This window comes from Rhipicephalus sanguineus, chromosome 6 (assembly GCF_013339695.2).
Source record: "Rhipicephalus sanguineus isolate Rsan-2018 chromosome 6, BIME_Rsan_1.4, whole genome shotgun sequence".
Classification (NCBI taxonomy): Eukaryota; Metazoa; Arthropoda; class Arachnida; order Ixodida; family Ixodidae; genus Rhipicephalus; species Rhipicephalus sanguineus.
The window spans coordinates 132,388,904-132,407,377 of NC_051181.1; the positions used below are offsets into that span (position 1 = coordinate 132,388,904).

Below are 18,474 nucleotides of genomic sequence, written 5' to 3' on the forward strand. Positions count from 1 at the left end.
GTGCTGCCCCGGCATGACATTAAGGTTTAGCGCAGCAGTGATGTAGATTTTAACATTGCACTCGCCATGTTGATGGGCTATCTTCGCGCATTATCATTGCGATAGCGATGATATGGACACCAGAGGCATAGCCAGAATTTTTTTTTTTCGGGGTGGTTCAACCACCCTTCATATATGTTCCTGGGTGTGTTTTATGTCTTGTATGGGTGCGTGTATATGTACACATGCAATATTACGAAATTTCGGAGAGGGGCCGAGGAGGCTCTAATCCCCCTCTTTGATGGACACTCAAGGAGCATTTTTGTTGTCGCCGTCGGGGTCGCCGTGATGTTCCATATAAAGTCCAAATCGATAGCATCGCTCCGCGCATCGTATGTTTTCTTTTTAACTATGAAAATAAAAGGAAGATTGCAGTGATTTTTACGTCTCAAAACCACGATAATATTATGAGGCCCACCGTAGGGGTGCACTCCGGATTAATTTCGACCACCTGGGGTTTTTGAACGTGCAGCTAAGTCCAAGCACTCGGGCGTTCGTTGAATTTCACTACCATCGAAATGCGTCCGGAGTGGCCGGGAATCGAACCCGCGCCCTAGAGCTTAGCTGCGCTAAGTTACCACGACGGATTAAAATGAAAGGAAGAGATTTGGTCTCTTTTAAATTCAATCGTTCAATGGTTTGTCGTTCTCCCTCCTGTACTTTATCTCCTTATATTATCATATCAAATTCTATCTCCTATCATATCATATCATATCATATCATATCATATCATATCACATCATATCGTATCATATATCATATCATATCTTATCATATCTTATCTTCCTTGCTTCTGACGCCGATAGATTTTGTTCAAAGACACATCTGAACTAATAAGCTGTTGCAGACGTGACGTGTAGTGCCGGTCAAGCATAACGTCATAGCCGCAAGAGTCAACAGTGAGAGCTGTTTTCAAGAGAGAAAGAGAATTCATGGATAGTTGACGCTAGATCAGCTACAGGCTTGAAATGTTCATTCATTTGTGTTCGATGAGGAATGAGCGTCACGTACATATATAGTACGTCGACATTTAGTAACGAGCAGGGTACTAAAAGTTCAGCTGCTCAAGGTTGACGTACACGAAGCCACGTCTTGGAACAGAAAAAAATACTGCACATGCGCCGCCAGGGCGATTAGGGTCGCTGACTCACATTCCCAGCGTTGAATCATGTGCTTGCACATACGTAAATGCCAAAGAATAGGGACGGCGTGTGAATTCCCGCCGTAGCAGAACGGGTAACGCAAAGAACTCCCCGCCACCACCGGCTGCAAGTTGCTCCGTCATTTCCCCACTCCCATTAAGGCTAAACCCGTTATACATGTGGTACGGGTCGGGGTATGTTCATTTATGTTTTTCTTCTATTTACCCCACAATAACTATTGTCCCATTAAGGCTATAGATAGCTTCGCCTATGCTTTCCACGGAGTCGATATCTATTTGCTGCATATTGTCATTATAGAATTGGCTAGTCGCTTCTCCCACTTTTCACCCTTTTCATTTATTGTTCTTTATGTGTGTTGCGTAGAATACTTAGGACAACCTCTTACAACGTAGCCAAGGTGTACGTCGAAGGGCGTATTCTCAGCTATAGTTTGATAGACATGTGATGCTATGTGCCAAATAATAAGCTTGTAGATTAGCAAGGACTGTGGAAAAAGAGATAGATTAATTGTGCTTCATTATAAGATAAGAATTGTTGCGGTTTGAGATCTCTAAACCACAATATGATTATGAGAGACGCCGTAGTGGAGGGCTTCCGAAATTTCGACCACCTGAGGTTCTTTAACGTGCACCTAATTCTAAGCACACGAGCCTCTAGCATTTTGCCTCCATCGAAATGCGGCCGCCGCCGTCGCGATTAGACCCCGCGACCTCCGGGTCAGCAGTCGAGCAACAGCTAAATCACCGCGGCGAGTCTTCGTGCATTCTGAGCAAGGAATGGCTGCCAAAGAATGCATGGCTGCCCAGGAAGGGTATGCCAAGAAATTGGATCCAGTGCCGAGGTGATGAAATATTGCGGCATGTATTGGGTTCGTCAAACTCGAGCAAAAGAAATTCGGTATCTGTGGACTATCTCTTCTTCTTGCGGTGGGCTCAAAGCGGATGTTGAGGTGATAAGTATATAAAGTGTACGATCAGAACGCCTGAAAGTTTAGTTATAGTCTGAAGGGATTCTTCGTGAGAGAAGGTCAGGCATGCGACCTCGGACACAAGAAGTGACAGTAACGGAAACGCTGTGAACTGAAAGGGCACTCTTCGGCGATTTGATGTCTACCCTCTTTTCCGTCAGAGTGCGCTTTTTCAGTAGGTAGTCTTAGTTTGTGTTGTTTTGTTCTCTTCTCTATTGTCCGTGTTTGCACACTTCTTTTATGGCTGCGACTAGTTAGGAGTACGGCATGACCAGATATAGGACGGAAGGAATAACCAGTGCTCTCTTGTTGGAACATAATAAATTGAAAATGCAGGCTGGCATTGCAACCGATAAATGAAGTGCTGAAAGCAGTGTGATGATCATGAGCATGTTAACAGGTTGCGTTGAGCTGTTAATTCTATCGTGTTCAGCGCCTGTTAAAGTGGCGTCGCATGGTTCCCTAGTCAGAGTGTCAGTACCAGCCCGTTGAAAGACGACATCGCGGTGACAGATCGTCTGTCCCCGTGTGATTTATGTCTCACTTGGCCGACTGGCGGTAAGCCACAGAGGCGCCGGATCGACGCCATCACGTGGGGGCGTTCGCCTGGCGCCGTCCTGTCGCGTTACTCTTTAATGTTAGAGTTGGGCGAGAAGGAATGATTTCGGTCCAGGGGGAACTCCGTTCGTCCTGTTTACCCGACGGGCCCCTGCTCCTGTAGTCCGAGTCCTATGTGACACATGTTGCGTCCTATACCAACCTCCGGCACTCAGTTGAAGGGAGCCAACGCTCGCATTGTCAACACGGGGGCACCGAAATAGAATGCCTGGCCATATGCCTTGACCGTGGGCGCTGGCTCCGAAGAGTCTGCGCGCCGTGTCGGAGGAACCATCACAACTTTGTAAACATAGGATAAAAAAAGAAAAAAAAAAGAAAGAAAGAGTGTATTGTTTATTGCCGGTGAACGACGGATGCCTCGTGGTGTAAACAACGCCAGAGCACTCAGTGGAGGCGCCTCTACAGGATAGGAAAGAAAAACATTTGCGAAGAGCACCGGTAACCAACTATTTACGTACTGTGGCTGCGGATGCTTCAGAACAACTTAGATTTCAAGCGCTGAAAAATGAAAAAAAAATAGTAGACAGAAAAGAAGCGCTACAGCAGAGGAATGACGAACAAGGCACTTCGACGGAGCGAACGTTTTGACATGGGAACCTTGTCATTGTCTGGGCTTGGCAGCAGCTCTGATCAGCGAAAAAAAAAATGCCTATTATTACTATCCTTAATTTTAGAATTATATTTTTAGGCCTCAGAAGCACAGCTGGGGATGCTTGGGCCGCGGCTGTATGCCAACGACCTCAGAAAACGTGGTAGACGCAGCACAATTTGAGCTTTGAACAGACTGCATTATAAGCTAGGATGCAAATCCGGAGTTGAAAGAGTGCGAACGTTGAATTATTTGTCTTAAGAAGCGTGCGTTTTTCGAAATCGGTACATTTGTTACAGTATAATGGTATGCGAAAACTGAAGCGTAATATATTTCTTTTGTTGATTTGCAACCTCGTGCTATTAGCAATTTATATTAGTATAAACGGGGACAGCTTGAACCGACGACATTTAAGATTGCCAAGACGGCAGAATAAAAAAGTGAGCGTAAAACAGAGGTGTATATAGGGCTTGAAAGGCTGATACTTATGAAACACCGAAAAGAATAAGACAGTATAAGAATGTGTAGTGTGTTGCTAGTAAAGATCAGAGTACACTTGGACAGAGGAAGAGGATAATTCACACTCTATCTTTGTGGTATTTGCAATTTGCTAGCAGTACATCGTACGAACGATGCCAGATTTCCACTCTTTGCTAGTTTATTACTCTGTAAAACTGCAAATAACAAAATTAAACGATGGTACACGTTTCACAAATTGCGACAACAGTGTAGGTGGAAGGCAGTTAAAATCATGACATGCGCGTGGAATGGGTCAAAATGTTTCGGTGGATGATGTTTACTGCATTAGCACTAATGCTTTGTCTGTAGTTTCTAATGTTTTAGACTGGTGCCAAATGCCAACCATATTGAATATCGTCTCCCGCCGCGGTGGTCTAGTGATTAGGGTGTTTGACTGCTAACCTGAAGGTCGTGGGATCGAATCCCGGCCTCGATGGCCGCATTTCGACGTATTTGCCAGAGGTCCACGTGCTTATATTTAGGCGCTCGTTAAAGAACACCATGGAGGTGGTCGAAATGTCGGGAGCCCTCCACTACGGCTGTCCTCATAATCATATCGCGGTTTTGGGACTTAAAACACCAGTGTTTAGTGGTGAATATGGTCGTTATTAGTATGGCATTAGAAATAGATTGGAAGCTAGCGGGATAGCTTGCCATCGCAAGCACTCTACGCGTCTGTGCGATCATTCGCGACCAAGTTACTGCGGCTGTCGTGTTCGTCTTATCTTATTGACCTTCTTTTTTTTTTTTTAAGGAAAGGGCAGCATTGAATCGTTCCACGGTATTGAAGTCGTGAAGAAAGCAAATTATGATAACGGCGTTAGAATGGGTTATCTATAGAGTGACGAAGGAGCAGTACGCGGGGTCTCCTTGGAAAAGCCTCGCCGCAGATGCGCGAGAGTCAGGTACATTGTCGACGCGGAGGAGTCACAAAAGTGTGACTCAGTGTCACAGACTCTGTTCCTTGTGCAGAAATGGGATTGGGAAAGTGGGGCATTGTACTGGTATCAGCGGTTCCGTTGTTTCTCACTCGAGAAATATGCGTACGTGGAATATAGTGCCGGGCATTGTACGCGGTGCACAGTAACAAAAAAAGAAAAAAGAAAGAGGTCTTTGACTCTACTCTGTGAGTCCTGACTTGCTACGTTATATACCCTCTAGAGAAAGGTGTACAACAGCTGCATCTTGCCGGTAGTTACCTAGGGAGCAGAAACCTGGAGGCTTACAAAGAGGGTTCAACTTAAAGGGACACTAAAGGCAAATGTCAAGTCGACGTTGATTGTCGAAACAGCGTTCCAGAAACCTCGTACTTGTTGTTTCGTGCTAAGGAAATGCTTATTTTGAATGAGAATCCCGTTTTAGTTGTCCGCACAGCGTTAGTGCACTTCAAATCGCGCGCCTGAAAAGGCCTCCTGACGTGGCATTTGCCTTGCCCAACGTTGCCCGCTTTTACTACCCGGCAGCCGACGCTGTGGTTTCTGCCTTAAAGGGCATATTAGACAACGTGACATGGACACGGCATTTTGTCGAGCTTTCCGTTAGAGCGACTTTCATGAGCGTGCAAGGCACTCAGCATTACGTGATAACGAAACTACCACTGAGACGCGACCGCGCGAGCGGAGCGCAGCCCTGCGAAGACGGAACTTTTGCACAACCCGCGCGGTTCTCCACTGTAACGTCAAGTTCTTCTTTCCGTGAGTCAAACAGCAACGCACAAGCAGCATTTTATTACGTCTTGCAATGCTCCGAATGTTCTTTTTTTAATCATAAGTAGCTTGAATACTAGTGATAATTTATACTCGGAACTCCTGACGTCATCGGGCTCGTTCCAAAACGTCTCACTCGCGGCGCATATAGTGCCCTACATTTACCCTCATTTCTCGATTACTAGAGCTCTGCTATTTATAATATTGGCGTTTTAGACGTTGGGGGGGTAGTGGTGATGGCGGTGGCGCTGCTGACTTGACATGTACATATGTCCATCTTTAAGGAGACACGGGATCTCTTTTAGGAAATAATTCTACTCTCGTCGGAGAGTCGTGAGACCCAAGAGAGAGTTGACGTGTCCCTTTAAAGAGAGTCATATACGAATACACTTTTTTTATGGAGGTCGCTGGAAGTAAAAATGAATAAAGTGAAATTGCATGGCTTGCGCGCCTGAAAATAAGCTTGACATTTAGAACGATTACTGCAGAATGCAAAGAGAGAGAGAGAACTCTTTATTGAAAAGCAGATAATGGGGAACGAGATCGGGGACTGAAAGACAGAACAAGAGAGAGAGAGGGGAAAAAATGAGCATGCAGATAACACGGGTACGAAAAATAGAGAATGGAAAAGGGAACGCACGCGTGCACACTCGCATGCAGAGTGTCCGGGCATGTGAACGCGTGCGCTGCCTTTCGAAGGAACTTAACTGATAAACCACCAGCGGCTGTTTCTAATTGTCTCACATTTTTAAAAGCAGACAAGCCACTCCCGTTAAATCCCCTCAGGCCAGGAGCACTGTGTGCAGCGCTTGAAACAAAACAAGACAACAACAACAAAAAAAGAAAACCAAAAGAAAGGAACCCATGAAGCAATGCAAATAGTAGAAAAGCAAGTGAGACGTACGGGCGTGTACAATTCGGAGAAAGCAAGCGGACGAGTGTCGCTTCCGCTCGCAGCCGCAGTGCAGTGTACAGTCTGAATCACGCTTGTCTATAGAGCGGCCAGTCGGCCGCCTCAGTCGCCGTATTTTTGCAAAAAAAAAAAAAAAAAAAGAAGTGCAGAGGCCGAGGCCGTAATGATACCAAACGTAGTCATACCGCATGCTAGGTCCTTGTGCTATAATTCAAGCACGAGCGGAAGCTTGTAGGTAATGCGAGGTAGCAGCTGCGGACGGCGACAGCGTCCACAGCCACGCGTTCGACCGCTCTATAGGCAAGTGTGATTCAGATTATACTAGAATGCCTTCTTAGTTCACTGTAGCCGCAGTGTCGTCCACTGCGGCCTCGATACCAGTCGGGGCGTGCGCTCACGGGCCGGGCACTCGATCCCGGAGGCGGCTGCGAGAAGCAGCGAGCCCGTATTGAGGTTGGCCTTACACCACCGCGACTTCGGCTAGCGCGCCTGTCGACCTCACTTCTGCGACAGCGATGGCGTCCACCGCTTCACTTGTTTCTGTCACTTGCGCTATTCGACGGGGTGGAAGTAAGCTCCCCGTAAGCGGTGCGCTGTGGTGGCCTGCATGAATTCAGGGGCTTTGCGAATGGTGTACACAATTCACATGCGTAGAAAGCGGATCGTTCTTTTTTTTTCCGATCGCGTGACCCGGTGCCTCATAATGTGTTGTTTCCGCGTTTCGGTTTTGGTTTCCCCGCTGAATTTGGTTGAATTTCATTGCTTCGCAATTGTTACTAGAGGCCGCTTTTTCGAAATCTCAAAGCTGAAATGGGTTCTTCGCATGAGGGACATCAAATCTCCCTTTTGACATGAGCACCTAACTCCACTAATTAAAAGGTTAATTAATTTAGTGTTCTTAATTAATGTCCCAAATTATGTATTTAGTCATCTTAAGATGCCTGCGCATACAGACGAAGTAACTGTAAAGGCATCGAACATCGCATTTCTCTGATTTCTGAGAATTTTGGACACATTTCTTGAAACACCGGGTATTGGTAGGATATAAGTGTACGAGTGTTGTATAAATTAAGTCTTCACAGGTATGCATAGATGTTTTATACGTTTGAATATTCATCTTTACCTTTACCTTGCTGCCCAAAAAATCTGAACTTGTATTTTGCATGATTTCTTTTTAACACGAAAGTGTTTTATGCCGGGGTCGACCAAGTACATCCGTCACGGATATGACGTTCATAAAATGGACGCCAACGGGCGAGAAAGAACAAAACCAAGAAAAAGATACTCCGCGCCGCCGTCTGTGAGAGTTGAAAACAAGTAATGCTTCACGATCGACACTTACTAGCGCTTACTCCGAGATTGCACGCGATATCGGGGGTCATGGTTAAAGCGTCTCGATACCAGAGAGGTAGACTGGCCGCGCTGGCGTCGCCGAGGCACCCTAGACGCAGTTACTTTCTTTGCCTTTGGCTTCGTGTTAGCGTGCGTCGGCTCATCGGAGTAGTGCAGCTTCCACGTTCACCAACGGGATTTCTCCGCCGCTGACTGCTTCAATTGCGAGAGCACCGACTAACGAAACTGCTGCAATATGCGTTGCAGAAAGGACGCGATTTCGACGGGCGAATGTCGTGCCTTGGTGGAGCGAGAGCACCGCCTGCGAGACAGAGGCCAGCGGGACGCACGCGTTTGCGGCTCAGGCTACGAACCTCTACCTCCCGTGTTGCTGAAGCGCAGTGTGTGTTATGTATGCATGAGCACAGGCGTCGGCTACCCATTACTAGAAAGCGCACACCGTGCCGTTTCTCTGCTTAATTGACGACGCTTTGAAGAAGTGCATACCGTGTACCAGTGTTGATTATGAGCTTGTTGATATCATCCTTACGCGGGATTCACGATTCGCTGTGTCCAAATATATGCTCACACCGTCAGCTACCGCAACGGTTTAATCATGATCATGGGCGTTAGTCGTCGCCATAGAGACATGCTGTAAACATGGGTGCATCCACGTCAAACGGGGCTATAGCTGCCAAACACGAATAGACATTGTACAAGCTCTCATATATCACTACACAATAAGCACTACTTCTGTGAAGACACGTTTCACTTTTGTGTTATACCGATTTCTATGACGGGGGGATCAGCCATGTCTTTTTGTTTTCCATTTTTTTGTTTTCCATTTTGACTTTTACATGTTTACTGTTCGTGCGCTTCCTGCAAAAAGCTCTAGTGGGATTGGAAGTATCACCTAAGAACAATGTAGTTTCTAAATTAGCTTTCTTTTGCTTTGGCCGTGCCATCTGCGCTGTTTGCGCGGACTTTAGTGTACAGAAAAACAAAACAAGCATTTCTTTCTCCTGACTCACTCGCAGAATGTTTCTCCCGGAGCACATCGCAATAGAGACGCGCTCGCAGGTGGCTTTTTCTGCACGGCACAGCTGGCGGGAAGTGCGGCGATCCGCGTGCTTTTATGATCACGTATGCGTGCGCTGCGCTGTATATCGAATGGCCAACTCGTGCCATCTGTTGTCTTTTGAAAGGAACGGCTTAAATATTTGACTTTATAGCTGCAATTAATGCCAGCCAGCTTTCAAGGTAGGAGAAAGCGAAACCGCCCGTGCCAGAGTTGGCGAGATAGTGCTCTTCAAGTCACAAGTATATACGTATCAGTCGGCTTAACTTGTACTAAATAAATCTCCTTGGGCGTTCGTATACATAATGCCACCAGGAGGCGATAGAGACTTGATAGTATTTAACAACGACGACAATAGGCGTGTGTATGGTTCTCCGATAGAATCAGCGAAGGTTCACCCCTTTGCGCACGACTGTGACGACGACGACAACAACAGGCCCATGAACCTGCCGTTCAGTGTGACCGCACGGCTTTACCAGCGTGATATCGCGTAAGAGTTTACTCTTACGGTGAGTCCTCACCTTCCCTCTATATATGACTGTCTTTAAAGGGACACGCTAACTCTCTTTTGGGTCCCACGACTCTCCGACGAGAGTAGAATTACTTCCTAAAAGAGATGCCGTGTCTCTTTAAAGAGAGTCATATATACATAGCAAGCTGAACTTAGCGCACAATATTTTCCAGCTGCAAATTGAAGTCTTACGTCACGTTTCAATGAGTCAATGTTGCGGTTCTCGGTTCGAATGGACCACTTAGCATCAAATGCGTAGGAGCAGTGTTAATTGCCAGTCCTGCGGTACACTTCCCGTGTCCTCAATATACCGTGAAACGATAAACGAAAGTTTTCTTTAGTTCAAAAAAGTGTATTCAGACGTTCAAACTAGAGGAATATATATATATATATATATATATATATATATATATATATTATATAAGTATATGCGCCTTCATAAAAACAACTGTTTATTTTGTTTACGTTTCGACGGGTTATGTCCTGAAGAAGACGGGGCTCCCGTCGAAGCGTAGACAAAATGAACAGTTGTTTTTATAAAGGCGCATATACTTTTATACTTATAACCTTGCGGCAACCGAAGTTACTCTTCCGTATTTAAGCCATATATATATATATATATATATTGCTAAAATAGTAGCCGCTATCGATCATCTTGAAAGTGAAGGAGCTTGTTGATTTACTGACCATATTGTTTGCTTCCTTTAAGCTGAATACACTCCAGAACACCTCTCACTTCTTTTTTTTTCTTCCTTGTTTTTTTTTTTTTACTTTTTATTTGCAAGAGTCATATACGTATATGCCCGAATGTTTTCTTGTTTCGGTGGTATTGAGCAACCACCAAACACTCCCAACTCTAAAAATACGCAGGCTGCTCTATGTACCACGATAAAGAATGCTATGACGTTCAAGATATATTAGCTTGTTGATAAATAAATAGAATGGAATATATCGATTCTCGCTTCCCGACCCTAAGCGAAAGCGGGTGTTGAAAAAAAACTAACGCACAATATGCGCTTACTGTGAGTCGGGACTCGGTAGCTTTGAACAGCATTAAGTTGTTTTATAATGGTGAGATACCTTTCGAAGTCTTCGGTGGTCTTGTGATAATGGTGCTCGACTGCTGACAGGCAGGTCAGGGATCGAATCCTGGCAGCGGCGGCCGCATTTCGCTGGAGGCGAAAATGTTTGAAGCTCGTGTACTTAGATTTAGGTGCACGTTAAAGAACCCCAGGTGGTCGAAATTTCCGGAGCCGTCCACTACGGCGTCTCTCATAATCATATTGTGGTTTCGGGACGTGAAATCCCAACAAGAAATGTCGGTTAGCGGAGAGAGAAAAAAAAAAAGAACTGTATTAGAAGAGCATTTTTTCTCTCTGTCTCCACTAAACGACATTTCTCTCCTGCAGGCAGGCTACGTTGGGTAGGCAAATCATTTTTATATGTTTCAACTGTATTTCTTCCAGGAGGATGGGTAAAAATTCACTAGTTTGTTTAGCTGGCTCGTTTATAGCACACAATGTGATTCTTGCTTATCGCTTAACAGATCCCATGTGAAAACGAGTCGTAAATAAACGCTGTATGCAAATTTTGTCACATAGTGTGAGCGTCTAGCGCACCTTTCAGTATTGCGTCTTTTCCGGCTTGTTTGTATACCACTGAGCAACAAGGCTGATCTCTCTGGTATTCCGGAAGAAAAAATCGTCAATCCAGCTTAAACTTGACAGCTCTTTTGGCTGCTCCCTTAAGGGAACGTCGTCATGTAGCTCCATAGTTGCAGGAACTTCCCAGGACGATAGCCTTGCGCGCGATTTCACTACACTTGGCAATAATGAACGTAAAAAAAAAAAAAAACACTTCCGCATACTATATACATTCAGCAAGTGATACCAACGTGAGCTGCCTCTAAAACACGCACCTGGCGTCTTCGATTTTCTGGTGACGTCATTACACACACCAGTGTTTGCTGACCTCTGATATATATCTCAAGAAGGCTAAGTATGACGCTGTTGTTCATATAGCAACAATATTTTAGTGTGTGCTTCTGCTCTGTGCAGTGCACGCGTGTGGGGCGGCAGTGACTGTTTTGACGTCACGAAGTACACAAATGCATTCTTGGTACCGTCACCAAAGTTAGTTCGTAACAGCAAGCATTATGCAAATTTTTAGGACGCTACGACGCTTTTGCATTATTCGTGAAACGAAGTAGTAATAACCTCGAATAAGCCAGAAAACACATATCAGTATTTTATTAAATTCTGAAAAAGATTGCCCGCAAGGTTTTTCTCACGAGTACTGTCGTATAGTGTGCGGAACATGCAATGAATTGAGGCAACCACATAGTAGAATATGCTTATTATTTTGTTACGTTGTCGTGAAAACGGATTGCCAACATTAGGCACTGCTGGCCTTATGCGAGTAAATTAGATAGGCATCACAATAATTGCACAGTTTCTAAAAGAGTAATTACTGCTACCAGGCACGTAGCCAGGATTTTTTTTCGGGGGGGGGGGGGGGGCGAGGCCTAATTGTTTGAAAGAAAGTCTTTCCATGGGAAAAAGAAGAAAAAGTTGCCCGGAAATATAGAAGATTAGACGAATTTCGGGAGGAGGGGTGCCCACCCCCCCTTGCCTACGTGCCTGAGTGCTACAGTGCATAGTTTAGTAAGTATCAAATGCTTTTAGCTCTCGTTGTTGATGTCCTACAAGTCACCTTGAGCCAAAAGCCAGAGGCATATATCGGGCACTCAAACGAAATCATTCGGGCACTCAAACGGGACATCAGTGTACTCGAACTCGATGAACCGGACATCTTTGCGAGAGAAAAAAAAAAAAAAAAAAACGTGAACATCCGGGCAACCAGCCAAAAGCTTAAAAAGTGCTGAACCGGACATCTTTGCGAGAACAAAACGTGAACATCCGGGCAACCAGCCAAAAGCTTAAAAAATGCGGTTTCTGGCCGCCAACCCGCATTACAGGACCACATTACATACGCTAGTTATGGCCCAGACAAACGACCCAAAAAATTCACCCGAGTTCTTCTTAGTGTTTGTTTTGATTATATTTTTATATGATAATACGTATGTTCTATTTAACGGAAGTAGAAATCCTTGACGAAGAAAAAGAAAAAAAATGGCGTAGTTCGTTACCAACTCGCCCAACAGTCTATTCTTTCAGAGACCTTTCTCCCAATTTTGGCTCGCAAAATGCTCGTACATGTGCGTGTGATCGCGCGCGCGCGTGCTTGCGTGCGTGTGTGTGTGTGTGTGTGTGTGTGTGCGTGTGTGCGTGTGCGTGTGTGCGTGTGTGCGTGCGTGCGCGCGTGCGCGCGCGCGCCTCCCACAGAATGACTCGCATTACAACCGGCGGATCTCATGAACGTGTTTGAATCGATTATCTTCGATGCCTACTGAAATATAGTCACCTCTCTGTAGCACAGCACTCCTCGCTAACTGCACGCTACGTGTTATTCACTTGTTTCCCTGCCGTCAACTGCTTCTGCTGACAACCTCTTCACCTAATCAATAGCTATCTTTCGTCTTTGTCTTGCCTATTTGATCAACGTACTAAGTGGCGCGTATTTATAGCGCAGCGTTGGCACGTATTCTGACACGCGCAGTTCACACGTAGGTATACCCAGCATGCCACGTCTCAAGCCCGTAGCCAGGGTAGGGGGGCCCTAGCCCCCCCCCCCGCCCCCCGAAATTTTGGTGAAGTAGGTGTTTTTACCGCAAACAAATAATGAAAACAGGTGTTTTTCTCAAATAGTCAAGGTTTACAGCAAGTGCCCCCCCCCCCCCCCCCCCCCCCCCCCCCCCCGAAAAAAATTCCTGGCTACGGGCCTGCTACGTTTTGTTCTGAGCACGGCAGCAGCTCGCGAAGAGAACAAATAAGGAGACAATGAAAGATTCGCTTGCTTCAAATTCATATTCAGTTGATGAATGCTCGTATTTGTAAACCTGGCATGCTCTTTCTCCGAGTGAGTCGCTCTGAAGTTTCCGAGGACGGAATCATGCTTCCATAGAAGTGAGAAGGCTAAGGGTGCTGCTTCGTGGAAGCGACAGAGACCTGATTGCGGCCGCACTTAAGTGCACACGTAACCTTTTCTCGCTATCTTGCTCTGCGTGATATGGCCTATTCAGAATAGAGCTATTGCGGTACATCGTTACAGAAATTGATACGGGAACTTCGAGGATAACAATGACCCGCTGTGTTAGGCTCATTTCAATTAAACGCAGTGTCCTTCTGCATTGCCCCGTTTTGCGTATCGCGTCCGTACTGTCCTGGTGACCCTTTTCTGTCGACTTCTTTACCTCATCAGGTTGTGAGATGCAAATTTTTTCAAAGTACCCCTTTTCGTTTTGGCGCGATATTTAGCTGTATAGTACGGAGACTTCTAAAGAAAACTTAGCGAAGCAATCATTAGTAATTGTAACGGAAACACATCAGCGCACGACTTGTCTTCAGTCATCTTTGAGGTGATAGCCTTACGTGCCTCATCAAAAGGGAAAAGTCACCGCCGGCGTCGACGGCGTCAACGCGAGTGATGCAAAAAACCACCATCATGTGGCCAAAATTCGTGACGTCATCAAAATGTCATTGTGACGTCACGTAACGTGAAGTCACATGGTGAGGTCACCACATGGCATCATCGCTTGGTCAAAGGTGGGCCGATCCCGGAAGCACTGCAAATTCACGTACGGTGAAGAAAGCTTCTAATGCCTCCGATCCCGGAGGCAATGCAAGACCACATTGGGGGCAGAAAGCTTTCAGAAAGGGGGGTAAGTAAAAATTGACACTGGAATCTAATTATGACCCCAAGAAATCCAGGGTGCACATCGTTTTAGTCTGCTTCCCTTTTCACACTTTTTCTATGCTGTATCATGCGACATTCAGGCTACATCGAATTTCTAAACAGCCGTTATTATTTTGTTGTGTCTAAGTGCATCGTCCCATTAACGTATGCGAGGTGTTACTTTGGAAGTGAGAATTGTGTGCATTTATTTGTAACACATCATACGTACACTCACGGTGCAATACCACCCTTGCCTAAATAACAGCCGCGTTGTTATGCACCGCTTTGTATTTCAGCCTCCAGCGAAGCCGATTCAACTTGTTTTCGCTCTTACGTTGAAGTGTCACTAATGGGCAAGGTAAGCGAGTTTGTTCTTATACAACAGGCGTTGATCGATTGTAATTGTATCTATGAAATAAGCAAGTAAGAAAAAAAAAACAGAATGGCAGAGCTTCGGGGAAGTAATCTCCACGTCACCATAGCACAGACCATAGAGAGACAGAAAAAAGCACATACTATTGCTTTAGAAGTCATTATATATGTAGTCCCTTTGCTGTGAACTTTGCTGTTGCTTGTGCAGTAGTGAAACACCTGGAATAGGCGGTTCTGTAAATGGGGCGGTGTTATTCTCGGGAACGCTGGAATAATGTTGACGTAAAAAAAAAAAGGAGTCCGCTGTACTTATTGCGCTAGTTTAGCGTTACATTTTCGGAACATTTTGTCCTGAATTTATAGCCTCGTTCATCGCTTCGTCAGTCACGGAAGCTTTCCAAATAAACGTTTCCAGCTGATCGAAATATCGCGCTTTCATATAAAATGGTGATGAGCAAAGTCATCTGCGCTCGAAATGCGAAAAAAAAAGAAGAAGAAAGGAAAGACGAATTATTCAGCGCTTATAACGGTCTCTACACTGACGGCGATGATATTTGTTTTTCTTTTTTTATAAGTCACTATGTGCGAACTATTTTTATGTGCCTCTATTTGTTTCGATAGTTTGCCCTTAGGCAGAGTAAAATGCGGTGTCAAATATGAACGAACAAAGTTGATTCATGCAGAAAGTCTAGCAACGAACGATGATAGGGTCCTGAAAGACTCAAACGTGAGAAGTGGGCGTATAGGGTTAGGACGTGTAAAAAAGTTGCAACAAACTGCTGCGTTAGCTCGTAAGGCAAAAAAAGAAAAAAAGGAGAAAGGGAAAGACACAGGGCGGTTCTTCAATCAAAATTGAACTGGCTTATTTTATGGCACGCTTAGCTATACCCCTGATAAATGCGATGATAAACGAAATACACGCAAGACGCACGATACTTAACCTATACATAACGCACACATTACACAATATACAATGTTCATGTATATATTGTGCAGACCACCGTCAGGCATAGACGATAAGGGTGCTCTCGAAACGTGAAACCCAGCGAAAAAAAAAGAAAAAAAGAAAGGTAATGGAATCGCTTCGCTGGAAACTAAACATTTTCCAGCAAAAAAAAAAAAAAAAAAAAAGGTGGTGTAGTAAATCAGCTGACTGGTTAAGAAAGAATGACATTGTATCAGTTTAACTAACCATGACTGTACTTGCTGCATTCCGTTTCTATTTGGGATAACAAAACAATTCGAAAAACCTCAAACTATACTGTAGTAATAATGTGAGCCTTCAGAGAGAAAGAGGGAGAAGAAAATACGGCAAGTTTGCAATAAGATCCTGCCGCCCGGTTCTTGGCCCATCCCCCTTTGTGGGTAATCGCCACTAGTAAGAGGTCATCATCATCATCATCATCATCATCAAGTTGCGCAAAGCTTAGCAAGCGAAGCTGGTTGATCCTCGGTTCTTCGTGCTGCAGCACGGGTATCACAACGCCGGCGGCGATCGGACCCAGCGTGCTTGGCCGACTAAGCGGCAGCCAAGAGACGGCGACGGATCCGGAATACGCGCAAAGCTTGTCACTCTGAATGTGTTGAAATCGCTGTCCCTGAGCCACGGCGTACGAAAGTGCGGTGGTTGCTATGGCGACGGCTCGGCGGCGGCTGCTCATCGGCGCGGCGGGGGCTTGGCTATTTTTAGCACAGGCGGCGCGCAGCTGTGGCTGTTGCTATGGCAACGGCGTAGCGGTTTTTTTTTTGTTAACGGACGTCAACAGTCAGCTTTAAAAGGACACTAAAGGCAAATAACAATTTATGTCAGAGTGAAAGCTCAATGTATGACAACGTCTAAAACGGCAGTATTATCAACAGCAGTGCCCTACTTACCGATAAATTAAGCTAAATGTATCACACGATGAGCGCCACGAGTGGGACATTTTGGAAGTGATCCCGATGACGTGGGAGAGTCTGAATACAATTAATCACTAGTAATGAAACTAGCTGCAACTAAAAAAGAACCTTCCGTGCATCAAGACTCAAGAGACGTAATAAAATGCTGCTTGTTCGTTTCTGTTTGATTCAGGAAAAAAAGAACCTCTTTGACGTTGCCATGGGGAACGGCGCGCGTGGTTCGAAAGTTCCGTTTTCGCCGTACTGCGCTTCGCCCGGCGTTCTGCTTCGCTCACGCGGTCGCGTCTCAGTGGTAGTTTCGGTATTGCGTACTGCCGCGTGTGTTTTGCACGCTCGTGAAAGTCGCTCTGATAGAAAGTTCGACAAAATACCGCATGCATGTGATGTTGCCGGATGCCCGAATGGTGCACGCCGCCAGTGCTAGCCGCCGCGCAGTAAAGGCGGGCAACGTTGGGCACGGCAACAGTGACGTGAGAAATACCGCTTTCAGGCGGGTGATTTGAAGTGCGCTAACGCGATGCGGACCACTGAAACGTGATTTTATTTCGAAACAAGCACTTCCTTGGCACAAAAGTAGCACCACGAGTTTTTTGACCTCTATTTCAACGATCAACGTCGACTTACTATTTGCCTTCAGTCTCCCTTTAACAGCCTCGCTGTTAAAAAGAAAGTTATATAGGAAATGCATGGTGGCTGAATCCTATTTACTCTTCAGGTAGTCTGGGTGATAAATAACATAATAATCCCTGGTGTTTCACGTGCCAAAACCACGATGTGATTATGAGGCGCGCCGTTGTGGGGGACTCCGGGCCAATTCAGACCACCTGGGGTTCTTTAACGCTCACCTAAATCTAAGCACACGGGTGTTCTCTGCACTTCGCCCCTTTCGTAATGCGGACGCCGTGGCCGGGAAACGAACCCGCGCGCTCGAGCTTAGCAACGTGACACCCTATGTACTAAGCTAGCACAGCGGGTAGGAAGGTAAATGTGCGAAGTAAATTCGCCAAGCATGAGAAAATATTCTTCCATGTGATAGCAGTATAAACAATACAAACATACATATAGAAACGAAATCAAGACGCACACACAACACACAATTGAAAAGGTATCGTAGGTGGCTATCCACGCTGCAGTCGATATGCATTGCAAGGGGGCACTCTGATAGATAGATAGATAGATAGATAGATAGATAGATAGATAGATAGATAGATAGATAGATAGATAGATAGATAGATAGATAGATAGATAGATAGATAGATAGATAGATAGATAGATAGATAGATAGATAGATAGATAGATAGATAGATAGATAGATAGATAGATAGATAGATAGATAGATAGATAGATAGATCAACGTTGTCATTAAAAAAAGTATATGCAATTAACCACACCTTCTCTATCACGAAGGTGTCGAAAGAAGTAAGAAATAGGGCATAAATGGTAGCAGAAGCAAAAAAAAGAAAAAAGAAAAAAAACTGAGCGAACTCTGCAGGGCGCTCATGATGTGCCCGTTATAGACGATTTTACGTCAGACACATGGGCACCGCCGCCTTGGGCTGTTAGGCGAATGTTATCTTAGTTTTGTATATCGCGACCTCATTTAATGAGGTCCTGAAACGTCGAATGCACCAACCCACGCGTTTTCATGCATATGCGTCCACCATAGCACTGCTCGTTTAGCACCGAACCCCCATCCGTAATATAGTCTATAAAGGACGTCGCGAGCAGACGACGCCGATGAATGCTCACGCGCGCGTGCACCGACCGCAATATCGAGCTACCAGTTCATAACGGGACGAACCGCGGGGGGACGACGAGCGATATTAAATTAGCGTATACCCACGGTGGCTGCGTATACAAGTGGCTTCTTGAGAATTGAGGGTAAGAGGATGCTCGGAATCGAGTTTGGCCTATTTCGACACGACGGGCGGGACGCGCGGCTGCTTAGACTTCGTGTCGCTCTCCTATACCCCC

The 18,474-nt window shown here is 45.5% G+C and overlaps 1 long non-coding RNA gene across 2 annotated transcripts in view; it reads left to right on the forward strand.

Annotated features, from left to right (window-relative positions):
- The first annotated feature begins 9,117 nt into the window (after positions 1-9,117).
- LOC119396439 (uncharacterized) overlaps positions 9,118-18,474 on the forward strand; it is a 177,878-nt gene continuing 168,521 nt past the window's right edge. For both annotated transcript variants that reach the window (XR_007416596.1, XR_005184438.2), the window contains exons 1-2: positions 9,118-9,433; positions 14,526-14,587. This is a non-coding gene — a long non-coding RNA (uncharacterized LOC119396439). The remainder of the gene's footprint in view (positions 9,434-14,525; positions 14,588-18,474) is intronic.